Source organism: Ambystoma mexicanum, chromosome 1p (genome assembly GCF_040938575.1).
Source record: "Ambystoma mexicanum isolate Mex_15411 chromosome 1p, UKY_AmexF1_1, whole genome shotgun sequence".
Classification (NCBI taxonomy): Eukaryota; Metazoa; Chordata; class Amphibia; order Caudata; family Ambystomatidae; genus Ambystoma; species Ambystoma mexicanum.
In genome coordinates this window covers 654,055,238-654,073,161 of record NC_090921.1, presented here as the reverse complement: position 1 = coordinate 654,073,161, position 17,924 = coordinate 654,055,238, and the positions used below count along the sequence as shown (strand labels likewise).

At 43.2% G+C, this 17,924-nt stretch overlaps 1 protein-coding gene across 1 annotated transcript in view; it reads left to right on the top strand.

Moving 5' to 3' along the window:
- LOC138551759 (transcriptional regulator ATRX homolog) overlaps positions 1-17,924 on the top strand; it is a 342,209-nt gene that overhangs the window by 56,685 nt on the left and 267,600 nt on the right. The window lies entirely within an intron of this gene.

Below are 17,924 nucleotides of genomic sequence, written 5' to 3'. Positions count from 1 at the left end.
CTGTGATGTTCTGTTGGCAGCTTATGTTCAGTTAACACCGTTCGCTGATCTTTTTGGTGTGGTATCCGGTCGGAGTCTGTTGTGTGCTGTTGTGTGAGGCTCTGTGTGGTGTGTTTGTTGTTGCAGAGTGGTGAAGTGTGTGCGGGTTGCTGCAGTTAAGAGGTATGGTTGTGTTTAGTTATGGTTTGAGAGGTGTGTGAAGAGGGGTGAGGTTTTAGTAGGGTTGGTTATTAGCATAGTTGTCGGGAGATAATACACATTCATTTTGTGTGTCTTTCGAGATTTAGGCAAAATGTCTTCCTTACAGTGATCTAGTTTCAGCATGACAAGGCTGTCTCATCTCTCTGTCGATATGTTGCATTTGTTAACCTCTACAATTCTATCTTTGTTCTTACTTAGGCCATCCCCTAGATCCCAGTCTGTGGTTGATGCAAAGTGGTCCCTGAGGATCTATCTACTTGAGACCTATGCCCATATCCATTGCTCTGTCTAAGTGTGACGCAGTACAGTTCAGTCCTTACCAGGATGTCTGGATTGGTGTACATGAATCACCATACCTATGTCTCAGATGCTTTTGTTGTGTGTGTTGGGTTAATCGTTAGGAAGTCAGTACATCTCCAAGAGCACTGTTAGGGTATCGTGTATATCAGTCTAGTGCATTCAGTCTTCTACTTACTAGCTTGGGTGTGGGTTCCTTAGTGTGGTGATAGTGGTCTCGGTTTTATGGTGGGTTCGCTTATATGCAGGGGTTGGTTTGACGATGGTTGTCTTGTGAGCATGAGGTAGTAGTTGGTAGTGTGGAAGCACAATTGCGTTGGGTTGGGGTTTATGCAGGGTTCATGTAGTCATGTCTGTCAGGGGGATGATTGGTAGTGGGTAAGGTTGATAGTTGTGCCTGCTGTTTGAGTCAGCCTTGTTAACTATTGTTCTGTCCTGATTGGGTTGTCGCTCGCGGTTGGTTCCACCTAGCACTGTCTCTCTTGTTCTTGTGGGTGTTCCCCTCTGTTGGTTCTAGGTGTTGTCTGTACCGTCATGGGTTCTGTCAGCTGGTTCTCTTTGCATTTTTGGTTATATTGTTTCAGTTGTTTCGGTCTGGTTCTGAGGTGTTGAAGAGCCAGGCTTTTAGTAGTTTTCTGAATTTGAAGGTGGTCTTTGGTGTTTCTTATTCCTTTCGGGAGGTTGTTCCTGGTTTTTGCCGCCAGGTGGGAGAAAGAGGGGCCTCCTAGTTTTTTCCTAGCATATGGCTTTGGTTCCAGGTGGATTTCATTGCTTGATCTTAGGAGTCTTGTTGACCTGTTTATGATTATTTTTTTTTGTAGGAATTGTGCTCTCTGGCCGCTGATTGCCCTGTGTGTTATGCACATTATTTTGAATATGATACATTGTTTAATTGGAAGCCAATGTAGCATTTTTAGCGCTGGTGTGATGTGATCTATTCTAGATAGTTTGGGGAGGAGTCCAGTGTAAAGACTGGTAGGGGGTGTCTGTACTTCCGCTCTCTATATGGTAGAGGAGAGGCACAGAAGACCCCAGCCAAGATTCTCTATAAGGTAGCAATGGACGAGCAATCAAGGCCTAGCTTCTCAGGAGGTGATGCGGGCTGGTTCTTAAGTACAGTGTAGTCCCCGAACCCCCACAAAGGAATGTCCACACACTGTATTACTGAAAACACAGTCTTTATATAATTAATATTCAAAGGTATGTACACGATCACAATAACGCACTTTGTACTTGGAAGTCAATAATGATAAATATATACACGTCTAGAGTGGTACCACTAATGTTATCAAATCTCATTAAAGTACATCAACTGTACGGTTAAAATGTCACACAGATCAATAACGGGTAAACCAGCAATAGAGATAGGAAGGAACGCAAGATGGTTGAAACAATAGGCAGAATACTGGCCCCGTTACCTAGACACAGTTCTGTGTGGAGATCCCCCCACCTGGGCAACCTGTAAATAAAGATATATAGTACAAGCCCAGTCCAAATGTTCAATAGTCTTACTTCTTCCTGTTAAGGCTTTACCCCCCCAATGTACCTGGTGGAGTAGAGATCTCCGACTATGCACCGACCGATCCTTCTTAAGTGCCTCCTTTTAAGGCAGGAGTCACGGGTCGTCGAATGTCCGACGGTGAACAGGGTTAACTATGGTAGGGAATTGGCAGCTTCAATCCTAGCGCTGCTCGTCGACGACAGAGCGTTGGCGTCCTGCAAGGAAGAGGCATGCGGGGCACCTCGGTGACAATAGTTCTGGACCGCAAAGAGATGATGAAGAACTGTGGCCCAGCAAGGGCGTCGAATCGTCGGCATCTCTGTGGTCTTTAGGTGGCGGGAAACCCACCGGTGGATGCTCCTCGCCGCGTCGACGGTCGGGCCTTCTCCAGCGAGCGATAAGCGGATGCCGATGCAGACGAGAGCGTCTGATGATCAATTGAAGTTCTTAGGCAAACGGGTCCACAGCGGCTCCGGTCGGCGATGGCGGTCGTCGACAGTGGCGGACAACAGTCCGAGTGCTTCTCCTTGGAGTTCTGCAGCAGTCCCCGTATCGGGTCGGCAGCCTGTCAAAGGTCTGTCTACCAGAGAGCGTTGGCAAAGATCAACTGTGCACGATGGTCCCTCGTAGCTCGGGAAGAGGGCGCCTTACCAGGTCCTCTCTGGGTCAGTCCTTGGAAACACAGCAGCCTTCAGATTGGGAAGGAGAGCAACAGCAATTCTTCTCGTCCAGCAGGGCTTCAAGGTCAAGCGTCAGTTAATACAGTTACTCGTCGTAGTGGACTTCAGCTTCTGAACACGATTCCTAGCAGTGAGAGGTCCCCAGATATACTCTTGATCTCCCATTCATTCCGCTGGGTCACACTCAAGCATCCAATCACGACTACGGGCATTAATGCAGGCAGGCAGACAATCAGGCACATGAGGTATTCAGGCCATTCACTTCTCTCCAGACACTCACAACAAGTTACGTGTATTGGGACAAGTACCGAGCCATTCAACACTCCAAGCTACATTCATACCGGTTTCGGGCAGGGTTGTCTCAGTCATTGTGTCAACCACCAGATACTAGACACCCACAACACAGAATGCATATTCGTCACACACTCTATTCACCCAGGTCCCACCCACAGGAGGTACCCACAACATACATCACCGGGAAGGCTCCAGCTAGTCTGACTGGGCCTTCACAACAACACCATACATGGCACTTCCACCCAACAGCCAGTCATGGGGAAAGGACAGAGTCAGGGCTTCCCAGGACTTTGGGAAAACAAGGTAATGGGTAATAGAAAACAAGAGGCCACAGGGGCCATCTTGTTTTCCATCAGGAATCAACTGATCCCAATGGCAGGGCCGGGGTATCCCAAAATGGAGGATACGCCGCACACCTGTCACATTCAGCATGGAGCTGTCACCAGCCCATACCCTGCTCTGCGAGCCACCCACAGGTGCCCAAAAACATACACTAGGGGCACAGGGTTGTTCCCCCACCCATGGGTGCCATAAGGGTATCCCTCGGGTCTGTTTACCAAACCAAAAGAAAGAGAGCTGCACCGACATGAACTCCTGTGCGGAAAACACGACAGAACACACAATGAAAAGCAGTACAGGACAAGGATACGGAGGCCCTGTCCCTCCAATGCATTTCCAGCATCACATCCAGCAGCTGCATTTTGGATGTGTCGCAGTTTCTTCATCAGGTGTTCCGGCATTATGAGGTAGAGGCTGTTGTTGTAATCAATTCTTGACATGATGAGGGCAACCATTGTCGGTGTTTTGTGGGTGAAAGACAGGAATAGTAGGATTCTTTTTTTTTTTTTTACTTGTTTTAATGGTTTACAATTTTTACAAGATTACAGTTGCCTTAACTTTTTATGAATAAGTCCTTTACATCAAATGTGTTCCTACAAGGAGATGAGGGAAAGAAAACAGAAAGATGAAAGGAAGATAAAAGAAAGAAAAGCAAAGAGAAGCATAGAGTTAGAAGAGGAAGAACGATATAAAGCAGCAAGAGGAGAGAAAACAAGGCAAAAACCCTCCCCATAATGTCCTCCACTAAATATCCAACATCTAGTGTGTGAGATGGCTGTGCTGGATTTTCCAGAAACTGTCCTCCCATGACGTTCATATTCTTGTTTGTTTAGGCTTTTCGTTTCCTTTTTTCTTACATTTCATTTTGCTCCTGCGCGAGCCAATGTCTGTTGCAGGATTTGTGCCACTGCAATCACGAGTGAAATCTTCTCCCCACTCTTCAATCGTGACCACCTGGCTTCCTCCTCGTATAGTTTAAGTGTAGAAAAATGGTGGTTCCGATACGTTTTCCTTAGTTTGTTGGTTCCTGAGCAGGATAGCAGTAGATATCTCACATTTTCTATCTGCTCTGGGTTTTCACAGTGTCGTCACTTGTTCGAGGTGGACAAGCCTCTTATGGCCAAAATTTCATTGGTGTCTAATAGGTTTAAACAGGCCCTTAGAAAGGTGTTCCGAAGGGCTCTGTTCAGGAACTTCTTCATATATTCCAGAATTTGGTTTAACTTTTTTATGTTGATCGGCAAGTTGGTAGTTAATTTATTTTTCGCAGCAATTTCCTAGGTTTTAATCCAATCCATATCTTCCATTTTCCTTTTGACCTTGATTGGATGCTGCCTTAATTCTTCGTCTGAGCTGGCTGTCTCTTCAAGTTTTTCCTTGTTTTTATTTCCCACATCCTTAACATTTTGTTGTGACCTGCCTTGATTTCACTGTTAATTATATCCAATATTTTAGGGCTTGTGGGAAGAAGGATCTTTCTATACAGCATGAAGCTGTTTACGAACGATCGTGGCCTGGAGTGACTGCAGACTCAGCTCTCTATGTATCAAGGCCATTAGTGTTGATTTTGGCAATCCCAAAACATTTCGCCAATAAAAGCCCTCCAATTTCAGCCATATTTTTGCAGGAATATATGGCATGGCTTCTGCTACATATGACAGAGATGGAATTGCTTTTGCTTTGTAGAAGTTAATTAGGTTCCATGTCATTTCATTGCAGAATGTTTTTTCGCTGGTTTTTTTTACCACGAATATCTTTACCAAAAAACATCAAATTTTGTATTTTTTATTTTTGGGGAGTTGCCCCCCAAAACCCATCCCCTTTAAATTTTTTTATATTCCCGTACACCCACACCCAATTTATATATTTCCCCCCACCCCAAAAAAATTCGATGTGTTTTTTCGGCAAAACAATTGAGGTAAAAAGAAGCGAAAAAATATCCCGCCATGAAGGGACATTGTACCGTTAATTATGGGTACAGTAGAAAACTGGCCACATTTTTTGTCCACTGCTCTTGTCTGTGCTGCTAGCTTTTTTCCTTTTTCAAACAAAACTCTTTGCACCGCTGTTTCTGTGGTGATACTGTTCACTGTTACTCCAAGGTATTTGAATTCCTTTACTCTGCCTATCTGGATTCTGTCTAGATACCACTTTGGTTTTTCAGTTCTTTTGCTTGATTTTTCCAAAATCATGATTTTCATTTTGGCTTTGTTGATTTCCAGGTTGTTAAGCTTTTTGTATGCAGATAAATTGACCAATTGTCGTTGAAGACTGACTGCCATCTGGTCTAGCAGAATCAAGTCATCTGCATACAAGAGATGTGTTTTTTGTGTGTGTCCTATCGTTGGCGGGAAGGATCTTACTTTCTGCTCAGAGTTTTGGAAGTCACCCAGGTATGTGATGAAGAGTGCTGGGGCAAGGGGGCAGTCTTGCTTTACCCCTCTCGTTGTAGGGATCTCCTCGGATAGAACACCCTGCTGGTTTAATCAAACTCTCAGAAAAGTTTCGGTAGAGAGAGCTTGTTCTGGCTCCAGAATGAATTTTGGGCACCTCCAAGCTGTCAATTTCTTCCATAATGTGCCACTATGACCTGATCAAAAGCCTGCACCAGGTCAATAAATGCTATAAAGACCCTTGGGCTCCCTTCCATAATTTTCCTTTCAAGGTGCTCAATAGTCTTATATTTGCTATTGTTCCTGTATTTTTTACAAAGCCCGCTTGAAACGGGTCAGCACAAGGTGCCTGCCTAGCCTTTGATTGGAAACGGGTCAGTAGTAGTGAGCCAAATACTTTGCCAATAACATCCAATAATGCTATTGGCCGGTAGTTCTTGGGGTTTCCTTTACTAATTGGGACTACCATTGATGTTTTCCAAGATTTTGGTATTGCTCTAGTTTCGACACACCTTTTAAACACCATGTGTATAAAATGTGCCCATTGCTTTGGATGGTTTTTGAGGTTGATGTTGGTTATCCCACCTGGGCCCGGAGCTCTCGAGTTGTTTGACGTCCTCATTTTTTCCAGGATGGTCTCGCTATCATGTGGGATGTCCGAGATTGTGCGTCGTTTCTTTTCCACACTACAGATTTCTCCAGCCAGTGATTCAAAAAGATCCTTGAAATGAAACAACCAATATATTCTCCCCTACGTTGTTTGGACGCACATTATTTTTGCTTGATGTTGCTCTCACAAGCAACCAAAATTCTCGTGATTTGCGTCCACAGATCAGTTGCAGCATCTCTTCCAAGTATTATCAGTACAATTGTAATCGCTATCCCATTATCAAGGATTTATATTTTTTTTGCTGGCAGTAGGATTCTTTTTGTTGAGTGAAGGCAGAAGAAGCATTTCTTAATTATTGTGTTTACTTGTGGTTCTAAGGTCAGTGCGTTGTCCATTCGAACTCTCATGTTTTTGACTACATTTGATGGTGTGGCCACAGTTCACAGTTCTATCGGCCACAGTATGTAGGTGTTGTTCTTATGGTTTTTGGATAGAATCATGATTTTTGTCTTTCCTGGGTTGATTTTTAGGTTGTTGGTCTTCATCCAGTCATAGATTTCTTTTAGACATTCTCCTAGAGTCGATTGGTCTGCTTGTGCATCTTCGATTTTGTAGATGTTTTGAGTGTCGTGTGCACACGTAAGATTGTATTTTTTGAAGATCTTGATTAGCAGAGTCTGGTAGATGTTGAAGTACAGTGGTGATAGTGAGGATCCTTGTGGTACTCAGCGGTCGTTAATTCATGGAGCAGATTTGAAGGACTTTATGCAGACAGTTTCTGTTCTGTTCGCTAGGAATGATTTTATACAGAGCAGTGCTAAATCTGTTATACCTATATATTCAAATTTCTTAATGAGGGTGTCATGGTTGTGTCGAAAGCTGCCGAGAAGTCGAGCAGAATCAGGGTGGAGATTGTGTTGGAGTCAACGTTTGTCTTTAGGTCGTCCCAGAAGGATAGGCGCACCGATTCTGTTCCTCTTGCTGGTCTCAAGTCGACTTGTGCTTGCTCCAGCAACTGGTGTTTTTCTACAGGCTCTTGGGCTTGTTTGTATACGTAGGTTTCTAGGAGTTCTGCTGGGAAGGGGCTATTTGAAATAGTTCTGTAGTTGGAGAGGTCTTCCATATCACCACTTGTGTTCTTTAGAAGTGGTTTAATATATGCTGATTTGAAGGATCATGGTATGGTCCCTGTCGCAAGCAACAGATTCAAGAGATTTCTGAAATATTTTGATGGCATTCCTTGTGTGAGGATTGATTTGTAGAGGTCTGGGGGCAGGGATCCATGGGCGAGCCTGCTTTCTTGCTATGTTTTACCAGCTTGACAAATGTCTCCACTGATATTTGGGGGATGTTTTGGAGTTTGTGCTCTGGATCCTCATTAGATACGGTCAGTTGTCTGTTAGAATTGGTCGGTCTGTTTTGTATGCTTTGACGGATGTTGTTCATTTTATTTTTGAAATGGTCTGCTAGGTTGTTGCATAGTTGCTGTGAAGGTATTGGAGTGTTTTCGCAACCTGGTGGGTTTCTCATTTCGTTTATGATGTTGAACATTTCTTTTTGTTTGTTGGTGGCTTTAGTGATTCTGTCATCATTATGCTTTTTCTTTACCTTTTGAATTTCCTTCTTGAACGATCGGATTTGTCTCTGGAATTCAGTTTTCCTATTTTGGTCATATTCTTTCCTCCATTCTAGTTCCAGCTTCTTGTTTTTTCTTTTTCATGGTGCTTAGTAGTGGGGTGAACCATTTTGCCAATGCTCTTCTTCTTGAGGGGGTGAATGGTTTTTCCAGGGAGATGTTTTCGATTGTATCAGCAATCCATTTATGTAGTAGGTCTGTTTTTCCGTCTCGGTCTGCCTTCTCCAGTTCGGTTACGGATGGTTTTGTCAGCTCTAGTTGTTCTATTAGGTTGCTTGCTTTGACAGTTTTCCAGTTTCTTTTTGTAGTGGTTGGGAGTTTGAGGGGCTGGTTGGTAGCGTGATCACAAATGTGATAATGAGATGGTCACTCCAAAATATCTGTTTGGGGGTTCGGTGGTGATATGTTTTTTTGGTTATGGACAATCAGCTGTTATTTTGTCTTGGTCTCAGTATTTTGAGCTTTTAGGAGCGTTTCTGTCTGTGTTGACTTGCTTCCCCTTTCATCTGAAGCATTCCAAGTTTTACATCTGCTAAATGGAATTGTGGGTTCACTGAAAATGAAAACCTGGCATGTGTGTTCTATAATGAGGTGCCTGTTTCTTAGGGCCCTGGGTAGGGTGCTTACAGATCCCAGATGCCACATAGCACAGCATGCTGCTACACTATATTGGGGAACCCCTAGACAACCCACCAGGCCCAAGCTTTATGGCAGAGGACTCTCACTGTATCAGGATTCTGCAAGGAAAATATTCCAGGAAGGGGAAGGTGGTGCACAAGGTTGGGGGTATATTGCCTATGAGAAGTAGGGGAAAAGTAATTGGAGTGTGTGTGAGTGTTTTTTGAGACATCAATGTTTCCTTAACAGGAGTTTCATCAGGAGACTGGATTTACCTTTTTCCAAGATGGAGGAAATGTCCATTGAGTCTGATTGGTTGGAGACCTAGAAAGGCAGCTTAGAATGTTTGGTGGAATTCTAAACTGCCTTTCCTTCAAGACATGAGCTGAGCAGGTCACAGCACACACGAGCTTCCGATTTAATTGATAATACACAGTCATTTCTGAAAGAAACCACAGAACAAGTATACCGACAAGAATCCTTAAGCTAAGTGAATTCATTTTCTTAATTTTCTTTTAATGAACTCAGTCGTAGGTTAAGCAGAGTCAATAAGTAGTGTAAATAGTTGATAGATGCAGTGAATAACTAAAAGTGCTTAAATGAGTCCTTGCGTTTTAAATCGTGACAGGAGCAGGTGACTTAGAAGGTCAGAGACACAGGAGACCGTTATCTGCTTCTTAAAATGAGCTATAGTAAAACGTGAGTGGCGGTGAGACCGAGGAGTTAGAGGAAAGAACCTCTTTGTGTGTGGGAGCACAGTGACGTAGCACTGCAGGTATCCTAGCAATGTGACGAGAGTGAGCAACTGGAGCACAGCAGCGCAGCAAATCTTGCTGAAGCAAGCGTATTCAGCAAATCACATAGACGAGAGCCTGGAATCGCAGTGAATCTAGCTGACATTAAAAGCTTACTGCGCATGAAAGTAAATGAGAGTGTGGCAGTGCGGACAACCAATACAGGGGTGAAGACTTGACAGAGCAGAGCAGCCAGGTGAAAGGAAACAAACGCCTGAGAGAATGCAGGGCGTAGCAGCGCAGCGTGATAAAGACCCAACTAACTGCAGGCTCAAAGAATAAAGATATCTAGGAAATTCTAAGCATTTATGCAGACTACAGAAGGAACATTAATAGGTGTAATATCCTGAAGAGAAAAAGACTAAAAAAAACTCAGTAAAGAGACCAGGTCAGCAAGTTTGATCAAGAGAAATGTACTGATGGGACAGAATTTAAGATACACAGTAATAGTCAAAGAAAACTAAAGAGAAGACAACTACAAACACAGGATAAACACAGGATAAACAAATGAAAAGGACTGTAGAGAAACATCCAATGAATTCCTCTAGCTGAACTCTTCTGTAGAGAAAGTTATCAGTACAAAGAACAAACCGTCAGTATTGTGAAGACTAGTAAGAGGATTCAGAGGTGCCTTACAGCGCTGACAGAAGGCAGGCAGGTAACCAGCAGAGGAGTTGTTCTTCAAGAGAAGGGAGTTAAGGAGATAAGAAAATAATAATCTCTTGCATCTGGATTGTAGGTCTACAGTTAACGAATGAAGAACCGTGGAAGAGATTCATAGCAGTGCTCTGTCATTTTTCTGTTTTATCACTTCCCCTTTCACCCGGGGTTGTTGGCTCAGCAGTAGTCAATAAACCTGTGGAGTCCACAACCTTGCAGGGGTTAGCAGGGCTCTTCCTTAGCCTCCATGGGGTCAGAAGCTGGGACCTGACACGCTGGAAGTATGAGAATGTTATTGCTGTCCTTTAAAGGATGCTCTGATGACCAGTTTGGTAGTGCTGTATTTTGTGATCAGCCTGCTGGCTTGTAAAGGTCTCACAATAGTGGATAAAACTACTGTGTCTGTTTGAGCAGCAAACAGTGTGGCACACCCGATGGCAGTCAAACCACACAGAGTTTAGCTTGCTTTACCCATGGTACACAGAAACTACAAACCAAGTGAACCAATTCCAACCCCACATCAATCATGCCAACAGGTGCACACACTCCCAGTAAGCACCATCTAGCTAGAGAGCTCAGAGTGTAATAAAAGCCCTCAGCACGTTGGCTTCAGGTGAGAGTGAGGAATTGGGAAGGGCAACATGGAGATTAGGTAGATGCAGAACGAGAGGGGAAGGCAAGTGGATGGAGTGATGAGCAAAGATGTGGAAGAATTGTGGAAAAGGACGGTGGTTGCAGACAAGAAAAGGAAGGAGGAGAGAGTATTGTGAAAAAGGTTAGAGAAAATGCCAGGGGGAGGCTGGAAGGAGTTTAAGGAGATAGCTGGAGAGAACAGGAGGGAGGATGATGGGAGGAGGTTTGAGGAGGAAAAACATCAGAAAGGAGATTGGAATGAGTTGTGATGAGGAAGGTGGAGAGAACATCAAGAAGGAGGTTGAAGGTGAAGTTTGAAGTTTGAAGCGAGATGGAGGATGGAGTGTTAAGTGGAAGGTAGAATGTACTCAGGAGGAGGTTGGAACAAATCATGAAAAGAAATCTGTGAGCACATTAAGGAGGAGGTTGGGAGGGAGGACCTATGAGGGATTGAAAGACAATTCAGGCAGAAGCGGGTGAAAATGCCAGAGAGAGAAAGGAGGATAAGAATATTAAGGATGGTGGAAGATTATCAGGGGAGAAACAGAGGATAGATGCATGGAAGTGAAGGTCGAAAGACAAGAGAACAGAGGGGAGAGAGTTCCCCTTGGGAATTAGACCATTGCAAATCATTGAGAAGGAAAACAAGGTCATGGATTTAGGCCTAGATTCGGGACCCTGGGTGAGTGGGGTGATTAAATAGGGAGAGTACAACTGTTACATTACCAATTTCTTGGTGGAAGCTCTTGCTTTCTCTAAGCCTTTGACAAGACCCTGCTTCAGACCTTCTGAGGCTGAGCATTCAGGTGGGCAGAATCTCCTATTGCATCTAGGCAGAAGAAGTGGGCTGGAGCCCAAAAAAGCAAGAAAAAAGAAAGAGAAGTTAAGAACACTAAATAAAGTAAAATGTTTGTAAAATAAATGACATCTAACTACTAATAAAAGTTTTAGGGAACGACTTAGATATAGTGTTTACTTGTTATGTTATGTGTACAGGTGGTCAAAATAGGGACACACACAACATTTAAAAAAAATATTCCAATTCGAGTAAAATATGAAAAAAGCATACTTTAAGTTTTAGCTTGTTCAATTTTTAAAGATGTTCTATTTGCAGTGTGGACATTTTCAGAAAAGTCGTATGTAATGACTCTGTGTATTGAGTCATTACACTGTGGATGTTTATTGTTTTTTATAATTATTATACTAAATTGTCGTAAGCTTCTTAAGTGTGTAGGTGGCCAGAAAAAGCGTGCACACCAAATTAAAAAAGTAGTAGTGTAATGGGTAGTGTAATGGCAATTCAGACATAATTTCACACTGCACACAACTATCTGGGCAAATATAAGTTTAAAAAACTATTCCCAGTTTTTAAATATTTCAAATATAATGTCTACATTTTGAAATGTCATTATTAACTTCTCATGTGTGCATGTGGCTAAACAAAGGACCCACACAGATTTGACAAGAAGTAAGGAAATTACATTTGTTATGTTCTTAGTGTAGCTTTTGCTAAGTGTTAATATGTTCACACACACAAAGTTTTTTATTGTCTACCTGTTATTTAAAATATTGCTATGAATATACTTTTAAAAGATTTATTTTCACCTTTCTTCTTCCTATACCTTTGTCCTTTCTCTTGTGCTTTGCAGTTTGTCTGTTTTTGTTATTTGAGCTTTTTATATGTTTGTAAAGTTTTTTAATATTAAGTGGCAGAGTCCTTTTTGTGTTGTGTATTTTTACAGTTTTTATTTTTCCTCGATGGTCCTGCATTTCAAAATGACCATGGCCAGCAGTGATGATGAGGTGTTGTAGGTGGCTTCAGCTTTACCGCCACAGAAGAAGCAATGTGTACAAAAAAACATAGCTGACAGTTGTCAATATTTCTGCTTAAAGGACCAACACAGCAAAAAGGCTTCATTCTGTGTCAGTGATGCCCCACTGGTGGATGCCGGTGCTGGAGGTGGTGCCAATTTCCGTGCACATAATGCATGAGCCCGATGCATTTTTATTTTGCAAGCTTGTGTGATTTCTGATACGCATCATCCACATCAACCCAGTGGACTCACACCAGATGATTTATCATGATTGATGTTCCCAGGCTTTGTGACGGAACATTAAAGGGCCATGTCTTAGTGTTTTCTTGCACAATGTGCATAGTACATACTGCACCACTTTTTGAGAACAGTTTTCTTTCACCTTAAAGTATCGCCAACTGTCTGCTGTGGTCTTGATTCCAGTAGCTTTCTTCCTCAGTGGCAACAGATTGGGGTTCCAAGTGGCATTGTCATCGCTGCTGCTATCACGGTTGGACATGTGGAACGTCCAACTGGGGAGGAGAATGTAAAACAGGAAAAAGACAAGGCCACAAAAAAGTAAAACACTTTTAAAAAAAAGAAAACAAAAATAGACAAGCTGAACAAATCACAAGACAAGGGAAAAGTGGATTAGAAGAAACGTGGGTTAAAAGGAAGGAGAATCAAAGGGTTAAAGTGCCAAAGGTTCTTTCAGTTACTTGGATAACCTTACACACTGCTGAGTGCCCTGAATGGTCACTTTTGCACACACAAATGAGCTCATACGGTGTGGGGATAGCCATATAAATACACGTAGGAGTTATGTGTAGGCACGGAGCAGCAGCATGTGGTATGATTGGCTGGTGCATCAGGCATGAAGATGTTTAGTCGCATTGAAGGAGGTTGACATCCTATTGGCTCATTTTGCATGTGACAATTTTGTTAAACGGCATTGGTGCAGCTGCATCAATATATTACAACGCGTGATTGGACCGTTCGTTGACGCGGATAGGAGTCACAAGTAGGCATGGAGCTGCAGCGCCTAATATGATTGGCTGGCGCTGCAGACACGCAGATTGAAGGAGCTTCATTTCCTAGAGTGTTATTTCACACATGCAGATTCCGTTGTTGGGGAGAAGCTGGACCCCCCCCAGGGCTGTGGGGGGCCAGCAGCCATACCCTCGCCAGCTATGGGAGGCCCCAACACCTCCCATATGGCCCCCAGAAATGCAACAGAGTCCCAAGCAGGCAGCAGCATGTTTCAAACTGCATTTATTTCTGGGCAGCAAAAAAGAAAAAAAACACACAGAGCATCGTGCACATCGCGAGTTCAGGCGCCGTCTCCCCCGGGGCTGGCTTGCAAGCCAGCTTTGTAATCACACTGCAGGCTGACCTCACAGAATTGGATCAGCTCCCAGAAACCTATCTCCTCCTGCTATTGGCTGCTAAGTGGTAGGTTACCTATGTAGCCCTTATAGTGAGACTGACAATTGGATATTAACCTTTTGCGTCAGTGGGTTGATTTAGCTGTGCCAGCCCCCATTATCTAATTCTACCTTGTTGCAATATGACCTTGTTCCCATAACTTTTTAGCTGAACAAGCAGTTCGCACCTGGGCTCTGGGTGCTGGGCTGCGCCATTCTTGTTACAATTTATGTTTCAAATGTTGTGCGAGTCCTTGAGAAAATGTCTTTCTTTCCCGGAAAGAAAAAAAAAACACACTGGGTTGCCGTGATTTATTCGCATTTGTGGATAATTAAAAAATGTCTGTCTGCAGAAAGCAATCTTATCTTGAATGTGCGGCCTTGGCAGGTCGGATGTTTTGCGAGGAACATTGATGAAGGCTCCCGCAGCCAGTGTTCAGTGAGGGAAATGAACTTGGCTGTAATTTTCCTGAAACATGGCTTTACACTGTGCATTTAGACCATGTTAATTCATATAGGCATTTGCAAGCCTTTAAACAGGGATTTTTGTGTTTGTAGATTCTGATATTGCAGCATTGATTCTAATGTAGCATGGAAGTTGCACTGTTGGTGAAGTGGGTGTGTTTCAGCATATTTGTCACCCATGGGTGCGCTGGGGCCTGGTTCAAATGATAAGTGCGCTCCTTGTTCTTCCTGCTGTTCTTCTATATATGCGCTTGGGGTGAGGGGGCATGGTTTTGGTCTCGATTTTCCCTCTTCAGTCCCCCCTCTGGTCGACTTTGTCGACCACACCACCAAGCAACATTCACCTCCTTCCGGTCTGCATATCTTTGTCAATTCCTTGAAGTGTCCATAATTTTCTGCATTGTTGTTGATGAACAGTACATATAGGAGTGTTCTCCTTCTGTGTTCCACCACACTCACTTCCCTTCGTACTTCCTCTGATCACAGGGAGTGGCCACCTTTATTACTGCTGGAACCATGTTGCACACCGCTATCTTAGTCCGGCTCTTCCTTTCACCATGTCTCTTATTTGCATTCCGATGCCTTCTTCTGTTGTTCTCTTACACCTTGCAATGTATCTCTATCTTGCACAATGATGCTGTGCTCGGTACTAGTCCTTCCGTTATCACCTTCAATCAACCAAGCAGTCATGATGTCATCCATTACCATGCAAGCACTAGCTAGTTCTTTGCTTTCTCTTTTCAGATGCATTTTCTGCTGATCATTCTTTGGTATGCTAGTACTTCACCCAATCATTCTTCTGTCTCGCTCGAGAAGTAATTCCCCCCCTCTTTTTACTCCTCTGTCTGTTTCTCTTCTTCCGTTGTTTTCTATCTTGGTGAATGTGTCACTCTTCACATCTTCCTTGGTCATCACCAACAAGGGCATGCTGATGCGCACCAATGAACACTGTCCTCCCCAATTCAGTGGTAGTTTCTCTTGATCTTTAGATGCATGTGCTCAATAGTAGTCCATAAGCAGTGATGTTCCTGCTCTCATCTCGCAACTTCTCTCAACCTTCTTGCATCCAGAATGATTGTCCACTTCTTGTCACTGTTGTGCTGGTAACATAACGCTGGTACCTTAACAGTATACGTCCTTCTTCATTCTCCACCCAAGTGACCATCTTCGCTCTTTTGTCTCACTCCGTTAGGCACTTATCATATTTTTGTCTTTTATTTTATTTTTTTCTTCTCTCTTTTTGTTTTTCTTTCTTCTTTTATTATTTATTTATTTATTTATTTATTTTTCAATCTCAATGTTGCTGTCTTCCCTTGCAATCTTCTTCGCACCTTGGGATACATGGGCGTCGTGCTCTGCTATAGTAATTTCTGTTGTAATCAATTCTCTTCCGGCATATGTTAAAGAACAGTCAGGACAGCTCTCTCCAGTGGTGTCCCTACCAATTTTGTACATATGTGCATGTTGTTGGTCACTTCTGATATGTGTGTTATGTGTATGTTTTACTCCCTTTGTGTCTGCCCTTAACTCTCTTTACTTTAGCAGCAGCTTTTCCTTACCCACTGACGCCGTAACTCTTCCTGCTTAGGTTAGGGAATGTTAGCAGGGGATACAGCGGTAATGCTCACTATTACATATAATTTTCAAAGTACCACCCCCATTATTCCGTTCATCATTAATAGTCCCATCGTGAAGGTAAAAGTCCTTATTTGCGTGCCCATAACCACTTACGCTGCTGGGTCCTTCCAGCTGATGAGATGATAAAGTTGCCCGCCTGAAAATCGCAAGAAAGGCGTTAATACGTTAGTACTTGTTAGTAACCTCAAGCTCCGCGACCTAAACAATCACTAAGGGCAAAAATCAAACCTCCCCCTGGACATTTCGTGTTTTCAAAATTTCTCAATATGGGTAGGGAAAATCTTGGGCTGTTTATTCAATGGAAGCAAGGAAATATACTTCAGGGAAACATGCTCTAAGGGGTCTGAGGTTCTTGATAGGGTGGGCAATTGAGTGGGGAATGCTTCACGATGTTTTAATCAGTAGGCCTCACAATTTCTAATGGAAGATAACATTAAGGAAATTTCCTACACATTTCTAACAGCATACATACGCAACAACCTGCATGTGCGGGGAAAAGAGAAGAAACAAAACACTGTTACAGCTGTAGGTGCAAAAAATGTAATATGAAACTCAATTAAACTTTGGAAATGCGTGTGTCGGTCCCTATTCTAGTTGCTAGTGTGCGTTGGACCATAGGATGGCCATGTTTCCCTAACTCAGGAGTGTTCGTGCTGTTTTGCAGTTCATGAAAATCTCTTGCGTTGGCCCTGTTGATCGTTGCTCCCTCGTTGCCAGGGTGGCCACCGCTTTGTAGGGCTTGACGCCTTACACTTCTAACAAAGTCTGTCAGGAGGGGAAAATGTCCCACTGTAGTCCATAGCCATTGGGTGTTGGTTGTCGGTTGTCTTCAGGCCTGCCCTGGGTCCTTTATATCTGACGAGAAATGAAATGGAAGCGCTTGAGACCTGAGAATTTACATATTCTTCAATTTCTTGACCTAACCTTTCTGCACTACTCTCACACTATTCAGTGTCCTAGTGGGAGGAGCCAATGGTACACCTATGCACCATCCTGTCACCACCTGGTGGCGTTCAATGGCGGTCTGACTGTAAATTGTTACACAATTCGAAATGTACCCAGAAAATGGGTAGGCACTTAATTTATGTGAAGATACTCATTACACACTTGGATCATATATATGCAATTTGGGTGCTAGTGTACAAATGGGCCTTTGGATCTTTATATTTACTGTGCTTTTGTTGTAAGCTATTTATAGTGTGTGCCTTTGTCCCGTGGGGCACCAGGCACTGACAAGCTAAATAGGGAAACATCAGGGTGGTAAATTTGTCATATAGGGTGGCTGTGTTTCTAAATTAAGTGCACCATGTTACTTAGTTAAGATAATCGCAGGGTTTTTAAATCTTTTTTTTTTTTCCTCTGGCTCCTCTCTCACTTCTCAGGGCGTGCCTCGCAGTGAACTGCAGGCACTTTAAGCTGGTACTAATGAAATCCGCTACCAATTATTCGCTACCTGTCTCTCCCCCCTCTTTTGTATTTATTTATTTATTTATTTACTTATTTATTTCCTCTTTTCTTTCAAACCCAACCCTCACAATTTACTCCCATTCTCTCTATCCCACCCCATGTCCACTTTTTAAACCCTACCTACTCTGTTAATTACTCATTTAGTCTAGTATTTTATTACTCCACTACTGTAATTACTGTTCCATTTAAACAATATATTTCTCCCCCCAATATCTGCTCTCAAATTTTAATACAACCATCATTCTCCAGTTCGTGCAGCAATGACCTCTTTCCCTATGTGTGTTGGCTAATGCATTTGTGCCGGTGCTATTTTCAAAAGCGCTAGTGGCATTACCACTTGCACTGTCATTTTGTCGCCAAATTAATTCTGTTGGGAACATGGATCATCCACCCCTTACCCCTATTTCTCTCCTCCTGTGGTGAACTGTCAATGAAATGTAGGCCTCCCCCCTCAAGTGCACCTTCTTCCACCTTGTGTGTC